Genomic DNA, 18,722 nt, shown 5'->3' on the forward strand with positions numbered 1-18,722 from the left:
AATTTTATTATATCTTTGAGTGCGATTAATACTTTAGTTTCATAGTCCAAACTTTTTCATTGGCTGACTGTTTAGGCACCGTACTACTTATTTTACTTTAACTGCTGCTTGTTTTCAGTCTTTGTTTCTTTCTTTTTATATTTTTATAACTGAAAACGTGCTGTAAAAGCATTTTGTTAAAAAATATTTTCATAAAAAATTAATCCAAAATACTTGTGGTTAAATTAACTTTTAATCACCAATTCGTAGTTTTTGTTTTTTTCAAACGACTTTTTGAGTTTTAACGAGTAATGCAAAATTTAATCATTAAAAATTTTAATTAAAACACCTGATACACCGTAACACTATACAATATCAAAGTACATAACGCTTTCTAAAAAAAAAAGTATTTTTAGCCCAGCAAACTTTCCCGTTAAAAAATTTTCCGGTGGTAATAAAACCCATGAATTTTAATCCGAATAAAGTAACGTACTCGCTTAAAAATCAACAGAGCGCCATTCTATGGAAATAAAAAGCAATGAAAATGTAATACACTTGACGGTGTATTATGTATCGACGAAATCAATTGCAAACGTGTAAGAGACAAGACGGTCGCATGTTATTATTGACAAAAAAACCCGCCCAACGAAAAACAAATCAAAAGTACACATGGAGAACAAAGTACCTGCAACGGAGTACCGAGACACAAAGTGAGGCCGAGAAACGAGGGGACCGCAACTATAACTGGAGTCACGAAATGAGAGGGGACGAAAGAAAAAGCAAAGTCAAGAGCGAGGAGGAAGAAGAAGAAGTGCGGAAGAAGCTGCAAGACGTGAGCTTGCGCTCGCTACCCTCCTCCTCCGTCTCATCTCTCGCGCAAGCCTCCAGGGCCTCCTTAACTAGTAAAGTCCTTTCGATCTCGAGCTTCGCTCAAGTACACTGTATACCGTGACGTTGGGGCCCCGAACTTTCCAAAGAGCTTGCACGTATAGATAACACGTATATACACGTGTGTCACGCGTGTACACACGCGGCGCATTCGTGTCTTCTACACAGCCCGTAGCGAACGACTATGGCGCGCTGAACCAAACCCAGCCAACTAACTCGCAATAACCTCGCTGCATCCTCCACCCACTTGGCGATGTCATCGTAGTAATTGTAGGAGTAGTAGTAGTTGTAACAAAGTATCTCGAGGAGCAAAGAGATAAAAAGGTGGTTCCTTCCTTCCTTCCTTCCTTCCTTCCTTATACACTAGCCTCTCTCTCTCTCTCTTTGATAACTTGTTAATCGCTGGGGGGCCGTATCCGTGCGAAGGCAAGAGGACGACAAAGTTGTCGAGCCCCGAGAGAAATTGTCGGGAAGAACGACGGCTTGTCTTTTTGCCAGCCAAGACAGGCAGGAAGGGACAAAAGAAGTGCATCGTACTTTTTCCTCCTGCCGTAATTACCCTTTACTTCTGTAGTGTACCCTTTTCTCGTGTTATCATCGCTAATCAGGCTGTTGTCGATTGTCGAGGTCAAGAAAATACACCAGCAATGATCCCCCATTGGTCGGAGCTTGAATATTTTTACGGATCTTTAGCCGATTTTCGTCCCCGTGAGCCATCACCGTAGTTCTTGTCGCTTCACGAGGGAACCAAAGTTCACGGCAACATGGGGACGCGCACCCCCGAGCATATGGATGAATTATCGCCAGCCCAGAGATAGAAGGTCAGAGGAAAGTTCTTGGTATAGCCAGTCGTCTGGAAACCAATAGATTGGCCGATGCCGAAAACGAAGGTTATACAACTACCCTGCACGTCGCTCGAGGAGAGCAGGCTAAGGTCGAAGAGAGCAGCTCCAACATTGCCCAACCCTATGGGTTATATATTTGTACACCTATACGCTGACCCGGCTGTCCACGATCCACGTCTCGGTAAAAGTTTTCCGGTCGTGCGTCTTTGCTCATCGGGCCCTTATTGATACGTCCAGTCGAGGTACGGACCGCGTGCGTGAAAAATCAAATTTGGAGGAACACGTCTTTCGACTTCTCTCGACGCGCACCGTTGACGGGAGAAGAAGAAGCGATCCAATGGAAAGTTACCGATTTTAGAATGGTGCACGTACACACAGGTTGGCGTGGAAAATAGACGCTGTTGGCTTTGCCGAAATCTATTTAGACCCACTCTCTCGGACACTTGACACTGCCGTACTCCACCGGCAATATTGAAATCACGAGTAGCCGAAGGTGTCCACTATATATGCACGCGTCAAGGGACGAAGAGAGAAGGAATAAAAGCGTCAAAGTTCTCCGAGCATGTGATCCCTGAAATTGTGCCAGCGTGAAAAACAAGGACGGAAGTACGTACACAAGCGCGTGGTCATTGTATACATAGGAAGGTGAAGAGATTCATCGCTACGTGGGGCGGGGGGTAGGGTGTCGAGGAGCAGAGTTGGCTTATAGGTGAACGTGGGTGTACGATTTCACCGAGCCAGCTAGCCTTTCTCTCTCTCTCTCTCTTCCCCTTCCCCTACACCACGCGCTCGTTTAATTAATAGTTGCTAAACGCGCACTCCTCCTTCTCCACCGGCTCGTCCCTTCTTGCAACAACCTCACGCGCGTTCAACTCGGTCCTCTGCTCGAACCACCCCCCCCCTTCCCCCATTCTACTCCCCGTTGGCTCGCTTACGTTACTCCAAGCGTGATTTTCACTTTTCGCTCCCAACCCTCCCTTTCGTTCACTCGGCGGCCCTTCATGTTGCACACGCTAAATTAGTGCACGCGGCCAACGATGATGATAATACATATTACCCAAGCATTTTGCAAAACTCCCTTTGCAAAGATGTCCCTTTCGTTATATTCGTTCCAACTCGGCGCTTTTATCTCACTACAGTTGCAATAACGATCGTAAGATGACTTTATGTATGTATAAGTGGAAAAAAACAACAAGATTCATTCGGGTGCAAGGAAAGAAGGAGAAAAGAGCTAATGGCATAGTCCTTTGGTGGTGCTGTTAATTAAAAACAAAAATAAGGAAAGACAGAGCGGTCGCTTGCACGCGGACCACAATATAATTAACTCAGCCGAGCGTGCCGCGCAGGAGGAGGACAGACAGCCGGAGTAATAAGGCTCGCGAATAGCCGTCCAACTCGTTTAAACTCTCGTGCGCCCCAGCAGCAACGTATACATATGCCTCTCTGCACTGCACCTCGCTTCTTCGTTATAACCATTTGCGTGCACGTACACACAAACGCGCGGCCGAGGGGCTCCTTGGGGTGCAAGCTCGCGATAAATCTCTCGTGAGTTCCACCACCGCCGACCGGCTAGACAGCCTACGTACCTATGCACATCCGAGTGGAGGACGTGCGACGACACGGTGCGGAACATATATAGATACACCTATATGTGTTTTCGCGTGTGTACACGTTACCAGGGGAAGAGGAGGAGCCGAGGTGTGTGCGCGCACGTCGTGCGTTAATGCGTAAACGCCAGAATTACAGGGGTAAGAGCAGACAGCAACAACAACTTTTACCAGATCATGACGCGTCGATCCCGATTTTTTGGGCAAAAGTTTTCTCTCGACTTCGCCTCCATACGTGTACGTATACGTAAGTATAATTTGTAACGCATACATACATAGTTGGAAGCGGGTGCTCGAGCCGAGAGCCGTGAAGGACCGCACCAGGGGTATACAACGTCTAGATATCGCGGTCTTAATTAAACCACGTCCTGCAGTAATCAGCCGGATGGAGATCGGCGTAGCGAACAATTACCCCCTTCCGTCCGTTCCCTTTGATAAACGTGTATTATAGGTATATGCCTATGTATCAAACATCCGCGTCTTGGTGTAGCAGCGCGCCTCTATGAACCCTCATTTCTGGCGTGTGTCATGTATGTATATACAGGCAAATGCTTTTCGGCAGCATCCCAAGCATCCGACAGTCAAATTTTCCGGCTGAATCGCGAACTACGTCAACTGTATGTATGTAGGTACGTCAGAGCGTATAATGCGTATGTGCAAAATACGACAAGTCTCGCGGGTTTTCTACTTTTCCTGACAATGCGTGTCGTCGCGTGTACAGGTGCACAAGGAAGTGCCGGAAAATCTTACGCGAAATTTTCCCGATCATTTCCGCTGAAAGACGCGTACTAATACTCCCGATGGCTGTGGTACGAAAATTCACGGCGGGTGGCTTATACTTTGCTTGTTCCGAAAGTAATAAATTTGCCCCTTGAAAGGGTAACAAACTTGGCATGCGAGTATAGAGCTCGTGATTTGCGTACAATGGAGCGCGGGAACGCAAAACCATCTCTTTGTCGCTTTAACGCGATCGTCGAAAGAGAAGTGACCGAAACGTAGCAAGAAGCATAAGAGGAATCACCCGCTCCGAGCACAATGGGGTGACGGTATAGATTGTCCGCTTTGCGGACGACAAATATCCTCAGAAGGAGCCACGTTGTTTTTCTATACTACGACGTACTTGTTCATTCGTACATTGTGAGTTATCCTTTTTTTTTTTATTCCCGATTTTTGTACCTATGAGTAATGTCAAGTAGATCGAGTCGGCGTTTGGTCAGACGAGCCAACGCTGCGAGTGTGAAAAACAGCGTTGTTGTCTATGCGCCGTGTCGGAACGGGCATTTTGTTGAAAAATACGAATAAAGTAGGCACGAAGTCCATCTAGTACACCAAAACACGTGTCGCCCGACGATGCGTGCAGCAGTTTTCGATACAAATTTTACGCGCTTCGGGTGAACTCGCCGTGGCTTGCGAGAGGAGTGGGCTTATGGAAAAGGCTTTTGAGCCGTCGAAAGTTTGACGCGTGGAATATGTTTTCCCGTCAACTCACAGCTATCGATTGTTTGCAGAAATATAGCTAGCCCTCCAAATTTTTTTTTTTTTCCCAACTGGTTCTAAAATAACTCAGGACCGTATAGAGTGAAACAAAAGTATAAATTACACAAATTTATTTTTTAGTTAAAAAATCGTGCCCAAACAAAATACAAAAAGTCAATCGTAGGCAGTTGTAGAGTGAAAAGTTGCCGTACAAAAACGCTGAAAAGATTTCCCGACGCATTAGTTCTCGGATTCGTGCTCAAGCAATCCAATAAACGCACAGTGAGCGTTTAGTAACATGCCTCTCCTTTTTTCTATTTTTTTTTTTTTTTTTCATTCCGTCCTCCTGTGTAATCAGTGTGGATTATTATTATCTGTCGGCCGTAAGCGGGGTAATTCACCAACCATACCCCATTATCTCCACAAAGAGATAATCCGAGCTGCCTCGTCCGGCGCGTCATTAAAAGCACAAAACACGAGAACGAAGTAATCATTTTTGTACGACTCACTGCAAGGAAACGGTAGGGGGGGGGGAGGAAAAAAAAGAATAAAACCACACCGTCTCGAGTGCTGCGGCGCAATTACCCCTTACGAAGCGAAAATTTTCTCAAGCGCGGAGTTTATCCCAGAATGCCCCGGCCATTATATTACGCGGAAAAGTCGGCGGCTGCGTGGAAAAAAGGACACGACGCGCTCTTTACGAGTAATCAAGTTCCCACCCACCCACCCCCCGCCCCCTGGGTCGCCCGGCTCCAAACACCTCGGCATTATTCTCGCCTCGTCTATAAAAATATTTAACAGCTCGGATATTTAAAGAGAAAGAAAAAAAAAAAAAAAAAAGAAACTCCGTTGCCCCGGCATTGTATCGAAGCGCTTGAAAGCTCGTGCAAAAAGGTGGAGAGGTGGGATCGCGGCAGCTCCGGTAGGTATTATTAGAAGAGCGCTTTCGCGCCGAGCGAATAATTGAATTCCGCTTTCCGATGAGTGCGCCGCGAGAGGAAAAAAAAAAAAAAAAAAAACCCTTGCTCCGGCACACGCGTATATATACAATATCCATCCAGTCTGCGAAGAAAAGCAAAAGAGAGGGGTAGCCTGTTGTTATTCTACATTTACTGCATACTTTAGCTCGCGCTAAATTACGCACAATGTACAGCTGTTACGAATTTTTTCGTGTATCACGTGCTGTTGTGTAGGTCTACCAAAGTTGGAAATTGACAATCGAGGATCAAGTTTGCGGTCTTTCGCGCTCTCTGCACTGAGAGAAAAAAAAAAAAGAATAATAAATAAAAATTATCGTGCTATAGAACGATAATCTGGTATTTGGGGACTTTTTACTCTGGCCAACCTTATTTTTACCATTATTCTGGACAGTAATTTCTATTGTACAAACAGTAAAAATCACTATACTTACAACAAATGCGTTACTGTTGTACCATAAACCCTAAAAATTATTGTTTCAACAGTAAAAATTCTCTAGACGATTGAACACTACCAGATTACCGTTCTAGCACAGTAATTTTTTTTGTTCTCTCAGTGTGCATTGTACAGTCGATAAGAACCAAAAACCACGGGATGGGGGGTGCCTTGTCCTCGTGAAAAGACGCACATACACACACATTAGCTGAGCAGCGACCATATGCTGACGGTGGAGGTGTTATTGTTCCGTCGATATGTATTAGACGCGACGCCGATCGGCTTTTCGTTCGCAAGTTACGGGAGTGACGCGTCACCTCGGGTAGAGGGGCGCCGACCACAGGGGAGGGGGAAAAAAGCACTCGAAGCTCCGCGTTAAAACGTAAAAGCAACAACGGCAGGGAAATAGAGGGGGATGTACACGAGGGGCGACAGTCGCGGGACGCGCGTAAAATTGACAGTGAACTCCTGGCAGAGTTCCCGCACTGTCATAAGTAGTTAGCGATAGCCCACCTGTACCGCCGTTTCCCCCGAGCGTTGCCGTACGAGTGGGCGCGAAATTCAGTTTGGCGGCGAAGAGGAGCGATCGACTGTTCCCTCGTGTGCGCCGAAAATCAATCTCGCCAACGTCCGCCGTTCGGTTGTGTTTCTGCCGCTGCTGCCCGTTTGGTTTAGCGCGGCTGTGTACGGATGAGCCTTGGCAGAGTCTATATATTATACTCCCCCGCGTTTCCACTCTGCCCATCCACCCGCTTGTTTTCTCCCCGCCTACGGTGCAGCTCGACGATAAGCACACTCGGAGCGATCATCTCGTCTCGGGGCCTTTCCAATATATATATACGTCCATCTGTTTATGCCTCGCTAGGGCTTTTCTCTGGCTCTCGTCGCGCATACACTTTTCCTCCCTTTGTCTTATTTTCGGCCGAATTGCAAATTGGTGACCACGAGTACACCAACAAACGATGTGCCGTAGCTATGGCGACGCAGTATTTGTTTTACAACGCCAAAAGCGACTTTTTTTTTCCTTCACCTCTTCGTATCAGATTGAAAGGAAAAAGGAAAGAAGAAATTAAACGCGTAGCCTCGAAAAATTTTTAAAAATCCTTTCAATTTGCCGATCAATTTGTAGAGCTCGTGTTTCGCTCGATATTTTTCTCCCCCTCCCGGCCGTTTCGCGACAACCGTATGAAATTTTCAAATCCTGGCAGGGATGAAGGCTCGGCTTAGCTTAGCGCGCTCGTGTTGTAGGTCGCGTACTTTTTTTTTCCAGGTAATCTCGTCGAGCGCATGACGAGCATACTGCCGAAGCCACTGGACCCGTTAATAAAAACAAAAAACGCGCCTCGCCAAAGATAGACGCTACACCTGATGGGTGCGTCTAGTTTGGAGCGCATCGATAGGGGAGAGGGGTGACGAAAATCCGAAAAAATTCGATTGATTTTTGTAGCCCTCGGGTACTTGTGCTGGTATGTAAAGTGCATTTGGCTCTGCTGTTTGTGTGTACGCACAACAACATATATTGGCCAACACTAATGCAGGCTCCTTTATTTACTTGACGAGATTTTTCGCTCCAGTGTGGCCTGCTCTATGGGATCGTTCGAGGCTCCCTTGTACAATGATGGTTTCAAACGCGACTCTTACACACAAGGGTGACCCTTTTGCGAGGTTGATTGAAATTCAGATTGGTCGTTTATGGTCTAAAGAAATCGCGAACAGTGAGTTAGTCAAATAAATCGTCATTTGCCGATTTATCTTCAGTTGAAACAATCGAATGTATAACCGTCGTTGGGCACTATCCATCGTAAGATATGGTGAAAAAATGATTTTAAAACAAACGCACACCCCACCTCATACGTACACGTTTTGATTATACGGGCATTGGCTGCTCAATCAAGCGTCGATTGTTTATCACCGGCTAATTTCTGGGACGGCCCCCTCGTGATTGCCAATTAGGCCACGATTTGGCTATTGTGTGTACATGCTCGGGGATTGCTCGTTGTTGGACGGAACACGAACGCGCCGTGGAAAGAGACAAAGAGAATGGGAAAAGGAAAAGCTCCCTACTGCGCTGCATTCCGTGCACAGTAACCAAGTGTCTGCAAACGAAGGTGCAATACGTAACGTACACCCTCGTCGTGCCATTCGTTCAAAAGGCTCGGTAAGACGCTATCAGAGATCAATTTTTTTTTTTTGTACCGATTATTTTTTCTTTTCTTTCCTCGTCCCTTTATCGTACTCATTTTCCTTCCTGCAACAGAGTATAATACACATGTACTTTCCTATTGAAACTTTTACGTATAAGCTGGGCTCCCTCCTCTCCCCCTTACTCGTGCAAAATTAGGACGTCGCGGATCGAGCATACGACCTACTTTCTTGCAACCCTCTCTTATTATTTAGTCACGCGCCAACGTCGTACGATATATAGGTACTCTCCACGCCCCAGTTATTGCGAGCCCGACAAATATGTTGTTTCGTTGTTTCTCCAGCGGATGGATGCAGGATCCGAATGCTGCGATGTGACGAGACTAAACTTTGTTTTTGTTTGGATGGCTGCCAATTTCACGAAAAATTACCGTCCAAAAGGTCTTTGTAATTTTAACCGATTTTTTATCGAGCTGCTTCTCTTCACTCGGCTTTGAGCTCATCGTCAAGTTTTTTCGTCCCACCGGCCAAGTGCACGTTAAATCCTGATAAAATAAATAATGACCGTATGGCCATTTAAATTTTCTCCATTTCCATGTAAAATCCATGAAAAGAGGCAGGATGATCGGTGACACCTAGGACCATCATTAGCAAATGAGACTAGGTGCAGCGGGTCCAATTTCGAATATTGATTGCACTGCTCGAAGAAAAAAAAAACTTACTTCCACGAGATATTGGGAATAACTCGATTAAAACGCAAGTCGCAGGATGAAGCTTGTTACATCCTTACCCCTGAACTTTCAATGGCTTTGTAACTCAGACAAAATACAAGTGCACCACCATCTGTACCATCTCTCCTTACATCTCATTGACAGAATGGCCTACCGCGAATACAAATCAAACGATAAAGATAAAAAATAAAGATAAATCGAGCTAAAGTGGCGATCCTCGAGCGACAAATGAAATAAATACCGAGAGAGGGGCCACTGCGCCGTTGGTGCGCCTGTTTGAAAGGGAGTAAGTATTTCCGAGCGAGTTTTATTTTCTCCTCCTCTGTGTACGACGAGCTCCTCTCATTTTTCCTCCTCGAGGCCTCTTGCAGCGAACTACACATGTATATATATATAAGAGCCAGGTCAGAGGGTGGGCGTGGAGTGTCCGTTTGCCAGATCCTCGAGAGTAAATCGATTTCGCCGTCGGCTGATGGAACTCTCACGCGATTCGATTCGGCGATATCTCTCGCGAGAAATAGAGAAGCGGCCGTGTAGTCGTTTCTATGCATTTCTAACGCGCGCGAAACTTATTTCGCCGCTCCTCGAGGCTCCAAGCCTCTCGCGATTTTTCCACCCCCACCCCTCCGTCGCGTTGAATTATACGTGCTCCGACGCGCGCTCTCCGTTATTTATTGACTTATTTGTTCAAATGTTGACGCAATCGGAAGCGGACGCGATCTGTACAAGATCCGATTTTTCCCTTTATACATTTTTAATCCCTGCTGTGGACTGCGCGTCGGATCCGGAAAAATCACGATCGCGTCGGCAAACGTTGTTCCTCTGTACAGAGTGCTCGGTGTTTGCGAGGGAGAGTGAAATTTTAACCAATATGGTACAATAAAAATCTTGAAGCGAGTGTTTTCGTACTACAATCTCGGGGCGGAAGCATCGATACCGAGACACATTTATTTTTTTTTTTTTTTAATTTGTTAGCAAAAACGTAACAATCGTTTTTCACGCGGGTGGGCCCACGCAACGACCACTCGCGTGATGTACCGAGAAACACGCATGTGGACGGCATATGTATAGGCATGCATATTATAGAGCTCCGAGTGTAACTGTAAATTCGAGCTCGTTCGTGTAAAACGACGGTGAAAGGGGAAAAGAGCGCCGCAATTACACGGTAGCGCATTAGAGAGTCAGGGAGGGGGGGTGTGCGCATATATACATGGGTAGGGTATACGTAACTTTTTAGCGAAAGCACTCGAGCTTGCTCGCCTACATAAGTAGTAGAATCAGGGATGGCGAAAGAGAGGGTTAAAAGAAGGAGAGGGTGGGGGTGGGGCAGAAAATCAGCATAATCCCCTCGTAATCCGAAATGAACTCCTCGGAGGTAGAGAAAGAAGGAAGCGAAGTATGAAAAGCAGAGAAAAAGGGCAGAGCAGTGCCATTGATTGGATTTCAAGACCATTGAATCTCACCACGGAGCTGTAGTGATTATTTATCGGGTGAAACTGCCCCTAACGGGGGCTGCAACCTCAGACTCTCTCGTCATCTCTTTTTCTCGGGAGAGCAGGAGTACTTGCCCTGCATCTAACAACTCCTCGCGTATACTATACACCATGTATAAGAAAAGAGAAAGAGGGAAGGTTGAATTAGAATTCAAATCGGGAATGACCCGGGCCCATCTGCTACACCAGCGCCCACGCAATTGCGCTCCAACCATGCGGTCTCCCTCCTTTATTATTTTCACCCCAATAACCCCTCTGCTGTTCACTTCATCTTGCTGGACCCTCGGGTTTACGTATCAACCAAGTACTTTTTTTGCTCGATGAGGAAAACAAAAAAAAAAAAACAGCGCAGCCAAGCTTCGCCCCGAAATTGAGCTTTTTCCCAGCTCCGAGCCAGGTACAGTTTACCACAGAGTCCAAACTATTTTAATTGAAGCCTTCCCCCCCCCCCCTCATCCTCCTCCTCCTGACCCTGCAACAGATTTGGAAAACTCATGAGCAGTCGAGCGTGTAATTCCCGCGTGAAACGAGAGCCCCGTGCGCGAGAGGGTTTACTAGTTTCCGAGCTCGCAGAGAGGCACATATAGTAAGTATAACGACGCGACGATCCTCGAAACTTTGGAAATTCGGAAAGTCAGCGCGCCCCGCAAACACCGTTGCCAAGAAACCGATGCTCGACGTATACCACATATACACATATATATATATGTTATGTGCTTTCCGTACATTATTCAAAGAGAGCCGGAGATGATCGAGGGGCCTCGCTCAGCATCTTACAGCTGCACTCGATCGCGCATACATTATACATACGTGTATGTCATACTTACACCTCTTGGAAGCTCCTCGACAATGTGCGGACTGGAACCTTTGCATCCACCCTATTTCTTGAGGATAAGGGCCACGTTATTGCATTTTACATCTGTCGATGCTGTATACCTCGTTTCATCAAATCAATTGAATATGTATTTGTTTAATAATCGTATACATCTTTTTAGGTGCCGAGTAACAATAAACAATGAGGATAAAAATGGCCATTTATTCTTACTTAGCTCGTGCCAAATCAACGTTATATACACATCGCGATCACGAGAGATTAGAAAGACGATTGTCGTACGCGAAATGGGGAACATTTCAGCTCCCGACGATCTCGATTATCTCCTCCTCGTTCTCCTCTTTGTATTACGTATACATGTAAGTACAAGTGTATACATATATATCCATGTATTATACGGACCACACTCCTACTTGAAAATTATTGCCACGTACGGGACATCATTACGAGTCTTACGAGTGTAAGCCTCGCGCCGCGCGCTTAACGTATATATATATATATGCTCTCGCAGACACGCGCCCCAGGTTCTCACCACCCCATATCCAAATTGTGTACAACCTTTAAGTAGGGGGGAGCACACATGCCCACGTTGTGAATACAAAGTTGCCAAAATCACAGCTGGTAAGTAAGTGAAGTGAGAATTATGTACTTAGGTACACGGACGCAGTTTGGTTTATACGTTTACCTGCCGTACAGCGGCCGGGCAAATTAATAGGGGCTCCGTGGTTACCTGTAAACAAATAAGATGAGCGAAACCCAAAGTGTACCGACTTACAGCTTCTTTGTAGCTATATAGAAAAATGTTCGAATGCGGGACCGCGTTATACTGTTTTTGTATGTATGAGTTCGAGTATGGTGAAAACAATGACAGGATGAGCACTAGATACGTGGTAAATGCATTTTGAATAACAAATGGTTTCATTGGTGCTCAAAGGCGGGCTTGAAAACGTGATTTTCACGGGGAAAAATATTTTAAGCACAATAATATATACCTACAGCCCTCCTCCTCCTCCTCCTCCTCCGTGCGGTGCGCATATATACGTGGAAATTGTAATGAAAGCTCCGTGTCAGGGGCCATCGGCAAACAATAAACTGATTGTCAATATGCGCTCGGCTTGATTGCAACTCTCGGGTACGAGGGAGCATGTATATATTTGTTTTGTTTTTTGTTTTTTGTTTTTTTTTTTTTTTACTTTAGTGCGCTTTTCCAAAAGTATTCACAATATTTCCTTTCGGAATGTTTTTTTCAAATAATGAAAAATATTGAAAAAGCCAATGAAAACCGCGCGATATACGCTCCGCGTCAAAGAATGAAACGTACAAAGTTTGATGGGTAATACAAATTTCACGTGCTTTCAGATTTCGGCGTTATACCAACGGGAAATCCAAACTCGGGATATATACGAGCTTAACGAAACGTATTTGACATGGTCACTTTGAGCCGAATAACAAAGTGTCCCGCCGCGAGTTGATGTGGATGTTACTATTTGTAGCGTCGGTGGAATGAAAAAAAAATATCAATAATATACAGACACGTGTGACAGTTCGTTAAACGCCCCCTCCCGGGTGTATATGGGTATGAGCTTGAAAACCATCGGGCAAGTAATATACACCGTAACTTATTCGAGCCAAAAAAGGAGAACACAATGAGTCGCATATATATATATATGTACACAAAAGTTTCTCCCACTGAGAGACGACGACCGGTAGGGGTATAGGGTCCGGGGGATCCATATGTATATACACGTAGCCCATACAGGAGCTTCCTCGGATGATATTGCGCAAAGTGATTTATGCGAGGCGCGCGAGACCGCATATTACCAAGAGAAAGAGAGATGGGGGGGGGGTAGCGAAGACTGGGAGCCGATACTAATGCTTATGCCAATATTCCCGAGGGTCCCTCCACCTCCTCTTCTTACTCTTCGTTCACCCTATATATATATATGTATATATGTGCTCGTTCGATCGCCGAAACTTTTCCGATCGTATACCTCATTACGAGAACGAGTCCCGTCTACGGCTCGTGCATGTTATACCTACTTATGAATACTATGTGGTCGTGGCCGACGATTTCTATCTTGTGTTGGTCATGTAATTAATACGTTGTGCGAGGGCTGTTTGGGATGATGATGATTACTGTACGGATGTTTTTGTTGTAAGTACTACGATTTACACGTGTTGCCAGATTCGTGTGTTAATTTTTTTTTTTTTTTTTTGTTATACTTTGGTTTTGGAGGGTTTTAACATAATATACCACCAGGATGACAACGACAACTCGTGGCTTTATACAATTAAAAGTGCATCGTAGTGAATGTCAGATTTATTTTTTTCACTTTACTTTCGTAGTATCAGGATGCACTGATATCGTCCTACACATAGTATCGGTTTGTGAGTATAAGACTGGGCCATTTTTTTGATGACGTACCACATAGACAGACTTTTTCGAGTGAAATGAGTAGGGGTTTGTCCCAACGACGTGTGTACGATGAATGTGATGTTTTGAAATCTATTTATTATTCATGAATAGCATTCTTGAATTCATCAGCAAATTTTTATGATACCGACAGTAAAGCTTTTTTATATAAAAAAAAAATTTCCATTCATAAAGCGGCACGCTTGATTCGCACCATCACCAACGAGCGAGCCAACGGGATAATAATAAATCACAACGGTGTACCTCGTACGATTATTTGAGTTTCAGCCTCCGTCTATATTTAGTTCACGGGCCCCTTTCAATTGACTAATGGAATTAATTGATACGCGCAAATCCTACCGAGCTATTAAAGGTCATAACGGAATCGATATAATATTAAATACCAGTGCGGTAAGCCCATCCCCTTTGAGAGTTTATTGTATCCTATAGATCCGTTTAACCTACTGTACTCCTCGTCCGCCGGTATTTATATATACAGGGAATGAGAAGGGACGCTTTGATCCTTTTCACTCCAGTCTTCCGAGCACCACGTCCCCTTCGATATTCCGTTCACCAGCGGGTGGCTTTCGCGTCGGGCGCGAAAAAGCGCTCGATTATCCCTTGGTTGGCATGCACGCCTGGCCCCTTCTTTTGCACTCAACGAGCGTGTACGCGCGTCTATTTTTTTTTTTTTTTTCTTTCACTCCGCCGTGCGTCGATCGCTCCTTTACTTTTTTTTTCCATTCCTCGTGCAAAACACTCACGAGGAGTCGGAGTATCACCTTAATACAAATTTACCCAGCAGCAGCCGTTACCGCGAGTTGTTGCGTTAATACAGGTACGTGTACATTATAATATTGTACACTTACACGCATCGCACGATAATATGGAACAGCCGCGGCAGACATCGCCCCAAGCTTCGTGGAATGCTTGTAAATTGCATTTTTACTTTTTTTTTTTTTTTTTCTTTTTTCCACCATGCTGCTTGGGCTGCTGGTGATGTTATAAAAGAGGCAGCCGCGCTTTAATTAAGGAAATAATTATTCCAACGCACCTAATGAACTCTTTGAAAAAAAAAAAAAAAAAAAAAAAAGTAAATAATTAAAATACACGATGTTACGTGAGCGATGTTTTGGAGGAAAAAAAGCTACCTTGGTTGTAAGAAAGCGTGAAAACAATTTTCACGGAAGCAAAACTATCGGATGGAAAATGAAAAAAAAAAAAAAAAAAAAAACAGGGGAGATCCCATCCTTCTGATGTACTCTACATTCGGTCCATGCCCGTGTATGGAGTACAAAAAGCGCGGACGTTCGGGCGTTTTGATGAAAATAAACTGGTAAAAATAATTGCCGATATGCAAAACAAGAATCAACAAAAGATTGAAAGCACACGTAGGGGGAGGAACAAAACATGGCCAGAGGGTGGGCCATGGGTGGCGAAAAAAAAAAAAAGAAAAGAAAAAAAAAGTGGGATAAAAGCGCGAGAGAAAGGTGCCAATGCCAATCAATCACCAAACTTGACGCGCCGTATAGCCAACCTTCCATCCCCCTGTGCCGACCGGAAAAGCGTGTGTATAGCGATTTCTCGAAAAATCGCCAACTCGCCGATGCGCGCGAAAAACGTAAAATCAAAACAGACACGACGACGCATAGCTGCAAAAAAAAAAAATAAATACAAAATAAAAGCCTATAGTTCTCTTGCCTCCTAACGCTCTTTCTCCCTTTCGATTTATTATCCGTTTAACGCGATCTGTTTCGCGCGTGTCCATATATACGCAGCCAGACACGCGCAAACGAAGGCATCCATCGCTCGCGCAAAAGATTGGCCCAACTCTCTGTCTCCTTCTGTACGTTTCGTTTTGTTTCTCTGTTTTTAAGCGAAGCCAGGGCCGCGCGGGAGTTAAAAAAAAAAGCAGCGTAATGGAAAACGTCGGGTTTAATCAACTGCCGACCGCAATCCACGCTACTATTTTTTTTTTCTAACAACGCTGCGTGTGCACGTGTACAACGACATCAATTCCGTTATGAAGTTTTTGTTCCCCCCTACCAGGCGCCTCTCTATTTATCTGTCAGTCGAGCAAAGGCTGTATATATATATACATCCATCTGGGTGTACGTGAATCAAGAGCCTTGGACTATCAACGTTATGAATAAAAGTGAAGTATATGTGCGCCCTTAGCTGTGATTCTCGCATATTTCAGGTGTAAATATTGTCGATTTTGATTGGACAAGCATAAGGGTGATGATAATCACACGCGTATGCAGTTTTAATACTCCGTGTCCAAAGTAAGTAAATACTTCGCGCTATCGTGCTAAAAAAAAAAAAACAATAAAAAATAAATAAATAAATAAAAAAATGTGTACAAAGTATCAAATTAACTTCACGCACTGTAGTGAGCGAAAATGTACTTTGAGCACTAGTGCGGTAATCAGGCACGAGAATTTAGATTAAGCGAATAAAGTGTTGAAAAACATAATTTTTTTACACAGTGACTTACACGATTGGACTCATCAGTGAAATTCAAAGGGTTCGAGATGTTTTAATATTTTTGATTAAAATGATGAACAGTAGGTATGAGTACAAAAGTAGGAGTTTATTAATAAACCACGAAAACGTATACACAAATGCATTTGTGCACATCCTAACTTTTATGGGAAGTAAAAAAAAAAGTTTGTAATCACGCATAAAAAATTTTTCATGCAACTTTTAACATTGGCAGTATAACAACAACAAAAAAAAAAAAAAAAAATAGGTTTTTCCTGGCAAACGAGCTAAAAATAAAAATACAAATGAAAGCAAGTCCTGATTATGTACGCGCATACCTCCACATAACGATGGATAGGTGTATCAGCGAGATCACTTTCGGGCGATCGCAAGCGAAAAATTTTCCACGACATTTATTTCTCCCGATATCGCTGATATCGATGATGAGACTTTTCTCTCTGCATATATAAGGTGTAGTAATATCGACGACGACGATTTTTCGCGAAACGAACAAATCAAGGATGGAAAAAAAAAAAAAAAAAAAAAAAAAAAAAGGAACTTCGTACTTTGCTCTCCTGCTGCTACTGCTGTTGTGTAATCCACAGGCAAATCATCACGGCGGCAAATGAAACACTGTCAATTTTATTCGAATCGATACATCTCTCTAGAAACTTCAAAACTTACTCTACCTTAATAAAAAACTCATTTCAATAATATGAAGAGCATACGAGCGAGCGCCCCATGTGGAATTTAATGGAGTGCAAGTCACAAAACGGAACGCCACACATGCTTTATACTTAGGTAAACGCAAGAACCTCATTTACGATAGAAAAAAAATTTTTTTTAATCTAACGGAAAATAACAAGGATTTATTTTTTGATGAAAAAATAACACATCTGTATATTTTCAGCAGCGGTAAAGCACTGGTGCATCGACTGGAGCGACATTTCGGGAAAATTCCACTCCTCGGGGGGGGGGGGGGGAAGAGACGGAGAAAAGAAATCTCGCGCGGGGATGAAAGTTGTTTTCCCAGTCCACGTGAATTTAAGCACGGCCGGCCAAAGTTTTCCGTCATTAAAACTGCAAAATAAATTAGGAAGGAGAAAAAAGAAGCGGGGCGCGCGCGAGCCTTGATAAAAATTTACTGCTCCCGGCATCGTTAACCCCCCGCATCTGACTCCCTTCCGCTCTACATGTATACATGTATATTGTGTGTGTGTACATGCACAGCTCGAGATGAAGTGAAAAAAGTCCAACTCGCGTTGTAAGAGTCGCAGCAAAGGAATTTTAAATAACATGGAGATAAAGAAGACAAAAAAAAAAAAAAAAAGGTTAATACAAGAGGCAGGAAGAAAGCTCGTGAGTTGCAGTCTTGAGGAGGGCCCCCCTGTTTCTTTTTTTTCTGAGTCCGTCTCGAGTTTCCAGGGGCAAGTTTGCCGACTGAAAACGCATTCGGCGAAGTAAACGGCTCTGCTGCAAAACAAAGAAAATAAAATCAGAAGTGACATTTTTATGAATCAGAATATATACGTATGTAGACTTTGTGCAACATTAATTTTTTTATTTATTTAATTGTTTCATTTTGTTTGATCGATGAGCTCCCCATTTCGTTGAAACGGATAAGTTAATATTTTTTTTCAATTTAGAAAATGTAAGATACTTGGAATTAATAGTTTATCCCATGAAGCGAATGTTTTTTTTTCAAAAAGCTGAAAATAATAATGTATATTTTTTCCAATGAATTTTAATTTTTTTTATTTAAAGTGAAATACTGACCAGAACGAGAGGAAAGGAAAAAAATTTTTTTTGTTTTGTAAGAAAATCGAGCGCTCAGTGCACCGACCCACATGGCTTTTTTTCATTCAAGCATCGGCAGCGTAAAAACGACTATTTATTTAAAAGCCTAGCTTATTCACCGCGAATGAAAAAATAGTGTAACCTTACAAGCTCAAATGCTCACCTTTTTCATTTAAAAATATTAAATTATTCCAAGACTAAATGCACCTGCTTAAAAGTGCAATGGCGTTAGTTTCTTTCCTTTTTTTCTCTTTTTTCCCTTCAACCTTTTTCTCTCTCTCTCTCGCTGCAAAGAACCCGTGCGAGCTTGCAAGCACCGAGAGCCACCACTGCCGAAAATTTTATTCTTTCTCCCCACGACTTTTTGCTCGCTCGTACACACAAACATACACATATATACTCGCTAAGCGCGCGCCAGTTGTAGTGCGGGGTGTGTACAGCAGGTAGGTATAGGTAGGTGTATGCAAATTTTCAAATGCAAAGCAAAATAATAAAACCTGCGGGGGATCTTAACGAGGTCGTTATAACGGGTAGGAGGAAATTACGCGGAATAATGAAATTAAAAATAATGTATCATGAAATTAATTGAAATTTTATTAAAATCATCGAGACATGTGGGAAG

The sequence above is a fragment of the Copidosoma floridanum genome, unplaced genomic scaffold (assembly GCF_036245765.1).
Source record: "Copidosoma floridanum isolate Cflo_tuat_1 unplaced genomic scaffold, Cflo_Japanese_pri ptg000013l, whole genome shotgun sequence".
NCBI lineage: Eukaryota > Metazoa > Arthropoda > Insecta > Hymenoptera > Encyrtidae > Copidosoma > Copidosoma floridanum.